General features: G+C 30.3%; 1 long non-coding RNA gene across 1 annotated transcript in view; it reads right to left on the reverse strand.

Annotated features, from left to right (window-relative positions):
- Window positions 1-952: 952 nt before the first annotated feature.
- LOC149135436 (uncharacterized) overlaps window positions 953-5,702 on the reverse strand; it is a 151,184-nt gene continuing 146,434 nt past the window's right edge. The window contains exon 4 of the long non-coding RNA XR_016241854.1: window positions 953-1,101. This is a non-coding gene — a long non-coding RNA (uncharacterized LOC149135436). The remainder of the gene's footprint in view (window positions 1,102-5,702) is intronic.

Here is a 5,702-nt window from a genome sequence, read left to right on the forward strand (position 1 = left end):
TGTGTCTTCCTCCAAGCCCAGCAAATAAAACGAAATTACCATTCCTGGCACCACAACTACGACGATCGTGACCAACATTCTCACTACTACCATGACCACAACTGTCATTATCAACATTACCACCACCACTACTACTACTATTACTACTATTACCAGCTGTCACTACCACAAACGCTGGTACCTCCTCTGTTATAATCATCACCATTACATCCATTCTCAGACACTCCGGTTATCCTCACCACCACCACCCACATTCACTTACACCGCCATCATCTCATAATCACCCCCACCACTATCTTCCACTCACCACAATTCCCACTAACCTCACACGCTTCATCACAACCACCTCCATCAAATATTCTCAGTCGAAGCCAACGTAGATGCCTCTATGTGGTCGATCAACTCGCTAGAAATAGCAGCTAAGTTTTTAAGTCCTGTGAATCAAAGGGGATATACAAAATGCAAGGAGATGTACATTAACCTCTTTCTGAAAACAAACTGGTTGGTCATGACTGGAATGCTATTCATCATATGTATGCTCAATCAGTGTTGGTCTGGAGGTAAGTCAACTCATCAACCCACACAATAATTTGCAGCTCCACCGTCTCTACAACGCTTTGTAATCAGCAACACCACCACCTACACTATCATCCACAACTTCAAACAATCGTCTTCATCACTACTACTAAAAACACAAAAGTAACAACAAAAACAACAGGAACAATAGCAACAACAACCTCACATACCACGCAATTGTCTCCACTACTACTGCCACCATCACTATCACTACAATTACCGTTAACAATGGCGCCGCAATAGCTCTGAACAATGAAAGGCGTGTAATTTCGTGAATCTGAACAAGACGAATTACATACGTTAGTTAACTCGTTCTGTTTGAGACATTTCATTCCAACGAATGAATGAATGAATACAAATAAGAAATTAGAAATAATTAGATTTCAATCATTTATTTTTTGTTATTATCATTCTTTTTTACTTCATCTTCAATCTATGTAAGCTGCTCTTTCTTCGAGCAGACGTTATACCTAGCCATCTTCTGCTCCGGATTTTATTATCTCTTTTACTTTTTATTTCCTTTCCCTATGAGATAAATACAAAATGAAGAACAACATAATAAATTAAGTCGTAATTAGAAGACTATAGAGAGACACCATCGGTACATTGATTAATAAGTTAATATTGATGTGAAAAGAAACGAAAAAATATATACGAATCGTAAAAGAAAGAAAAATCAACTGTTGACTGACTGATAATTGTATGAATAAAATGTCTTATTTACTAGAACATTGCTTAATCTTCCGCAATGATGATATTATTCTTGATTAAAGTAAAATGATGTACATACATACATATATATATATATATATATATATATATATATATATATATATATATATATATATATATAAATATATATATATAAATATACATATACATATACATTTATACACATACACATGTATATATATATATATATATATATATATATATATATATATATATATATATATATATATATATATATATATGTATGTATGTATGTATGTATGCATGTATGTATGTATATATACATGACGAGAGAGAAAAAGAGGGAAAGAGATAATATTATGTTTTATGTCATGTAAGGTGGACTGTTTCTCGGCTTACTCTGCGAAAATATTTTTGCCGCCAGAGAAATGTTTATCCCGCATAACGAGAATATATAACGCGTCTTGACTATTATACAATAACCAAAGTTCTTGTGTCGCCAAAATGCTGTCTGTTTTAGTTCGTTTTCTTTATATCTACTTTCAGTTTATGATTTTTTACACACACACACACACAAAACAAAAAATACGATTATTCTTATTCCTTTTTACAATTATCTTTTATCTTTTAAGTTGTTAGATTTTCATTTACTGCCTTCACTGAAATATATTAAGTTGTAGAAAAAGAATTTCAAATTCAGTATGTTTTATTAGTTTATCGTTTATAATGTAATACGTGATTTTTTAAAGTAGTGATAAGCTCCCTCACTAAATAGATGGGCCTTCTTTTATAGTCTGTGTTTATAATCATTTTACATCACTTTATCGTTAATATTTGTGGTTTCCGTATTTAATCAGTCACTTTATATATGAAGCTGTCAGTGGAGAAATAATGAATTTTAACGACACCTTCTGTTGTGTAGTCATGAACCAAGTTCATACAAAAAACCCTTACATGCTGCATTATTAGATATTGTGAAGTTACTGAACTGGCAGAATTGTGAGTGCGTTGGACAAAACGCTTAGCAGTATTTCTTTCGGCTCTTTATGATCTGGGCTCAAATCTAGCCGAGTTCAAGGTTTCCTTCCATCCTTTTGGAGTTAATAAGTTGAAATACAAGTCAAGTTCTGGAGTTGATATAATTGACTTGCCCCGCTCCCCTCGAAATAGCTGGCCTTCTGTCAAAATTAGAAATAATCATTAAATTCACGTAATGGCGCAGCGGGCTGCAAGAATCGTTTGAGCATTGGTAAGAGGTAACTTGTGACATTTCTTCCGACACTATACACAGAGTTCAATTCCGCTGAGGTCAACTTTCATCCTTGGAGTATAAATATACTAAGTTCCAGTTAGACATTGGAGTCGATGCACTCGATTAAAACCCATCTTCTAAAAAGCTACTGGCTTTATGCCAACATCTGAAACCACTATTGAGTATTGTGTTAATGGGTAATGAACCAGTAGACTCGTTAGGGCTTTGGAAAAATGCCTTACTACATTTGTTTCAGCTTTTTAGATTATGCCTTCAAATTCCACTGAGACAAGTTAAGCTGATTAGAAAAATATGCTTCGTCATCCCGATGGCGGAAATAGCTAAGAAAATTATTGCAAAACAAATAGATAAAAGTGCGTTGCAAAGAGTGGTTTCAAAATTTGGCTCAAGGCCAGCAAATTTAGGGCTGAGTTAAGTCGATTACATTGACTCCAGTGTTCAACTGACACTGATTTTATTGACCTCAAAAGGATGAAAGGCAAAGTCGACCACGGCAGCTATTGCCCTTAGAACGTAAAACCAGGTGAAATGTTGCTAAACGTTTTGTTTGCATGCTAGTGGTTCTACCAGTTCACCGCCTTCAAATGCGTAGAAAAATATTGATGCGTAAGATACGGTGTATATAAATTACTATACGAACCATGAATATGCCATTTATTTGTACCATGTGGGCACGCATGCACGGGCACGCACGTGCACACACACACACACACACACGTACGCACTCACGCAATGCGCGAGCAACACCCAAATGCTAATGTTGCAGATACTTCGTTGTGCGTATTATTTTTTTGTTTATGGGAACTGAGTGGAGAAATAAATTGTTTCATAAGTAGAGCTTAGATGCTGGAAAGAAAAGGCATGACATTGCTTTGAGTTCAAATTCCGCCGAGGTCGACTTTGCCTTTCATCCTATCGGAGTCGATAAAATAAGTACCAGTTAAGTACTGACGTCGATGAAATTGAAATTAACAGCCATATCCTCCTCGCTCTCACCACAAGGTCTCGAAAATGGAAATACACCACGAATAATACAGAATAAAACGGTATCAAGAATCAAAGATGAGATGTCCACAGTTTGATCCACTTTGATTATCGGTCTGCTCAATCCTAAGGCTAAACGACAGCCATAAAAAGAACAAATTTGGCCTTGCGCCTCCGAAGGAAATTAATTTTGTCCAGCAAAGTTTCGTAATGTAAACAAGAGTTACAATAACTGATAATGTAGACATTTTTAGCACGTATGGTTGTAGCATAGATTGATATTTGATTGGGAATAAATATTGATTGAAAGATGATATCCGTCGTAGGAAGAGCAAAACTAAAAACACGTACAATGATGAGGATGATGATAAATAATAATAATAAACATAATAATAATAATAATAATAATAATAATAATAATAATAATAATAATAATAATAATAATAATAATAATAATAATAATAATAATAATAATAATATTGACAAAGTGGTAATTAGCTCTTTCGTATTAATACCGATATATTAGTAATTGTAAGGCAACGTAAACAAAATCACAACTCACATACAAATACACACACACACACACATACACACACACTCACTCATACACACGCACACGCACACGCACACACAAACATAAGAAATAATTTTCAAATATAACATTAGTAAAAGAGAAATAATAATAAACAAAAAAACATTGTCGGGAATTTGTTCAAATAAAGCGTTAATAATAAATTAGAAATGAGTGATATATATATATATACATATATATATATATATATATATATATATATAAACGTTAATAAAATATAAATAAAAACAAAATTGAAGACAGACACGCACGCATGCACACACACTAAGTGTGTATGCATATATACACATACATGATACATATATAGATATAGATATCTATAGATATATATATATATATATATATATACATATATATATATATATATACATATATATACATACATATATATATATGTATATACATACATATATATATGCATATATATATACATACATATATATATATATATATATATATATATATATATATATATATATATATATATATATATATATATATATATATATATATGTACATATATATATGCATGTACGTACGTATGGTTATGTACATGTGTTTAAAAGAATATATATGTATATATATATATATATATATATATATATATATATATATATATATATATATATATATATATATATGTATATATATATATATATATATATATATATATATATATATATATGTATATACAAATATACACATACACACACATATGAATATATGGGAGCGTGACGTAAGAGAAGAGGAAGCACCACAAACAACCAAACACACAAGTAAACAATGGTAAATTGAATTTAATCACCTTGCATTGTTATTATAATATTATTGGTTCATGTTATTTACAGAAGCCTTTGTAACTTCTTTTTTCTTTTCTGTCAATAATGTTTTTTTATTTCATAAATACCGGAATATATTCCTGATGTTATTTATGAGGCAAAGAAGAAAAATATCTCATATTTGGGAGAGGGGTAAACGCGCGCACACACACACATCTATCTATATATGTATATATATATTTAAGTATATATATATGTATATATATATATATACAGATACATATATACATACATACATATATACATATATATATATATATATATATATATATATATATATATATATATATACATACGTATGCATACATATATATGTATGCGTTGTATGTGTATGTATATATATATATATATACATATATGCATGTGTATATATATATACATATATATAATATATATATATATATATATATATATATATATATGTGTGTGTGTGTGTGTGTGTGTGTGTATATCTATCTATATAATTATCAATCTATATATATATGTGTGTATATGGATATATACATATATATATATATATATATATATATATATATATATATACACACACATATATATACGTTTATATATATATACATACATACGCATATAATAATTATATATATATATATATATATATACACACAACCACATATCTATGTATATATGCATGCGTATATGTATATATGTATAAAAAAGTACCTTTCTATATAAATAGCATGATAACTTACTACCAAAGGTGAAATATAGATCTCGATTTCGTCTC

Source organism: Octopus bimaculoides, chromosome 5 (assembly GCF_046866305.1).
Source record: "Octopus bimaculoides isolate indiv1 chromosome 5, ASM4686630v1, whole genome shotgun sequence".
In the NCBI taxonomy this organism is placed as follows: Eukaryota; Metazoa; Mollusca; class Cephalopoda; order Octopoda; family Octopodidae; genus Octopus; species Octopus bimaculoides.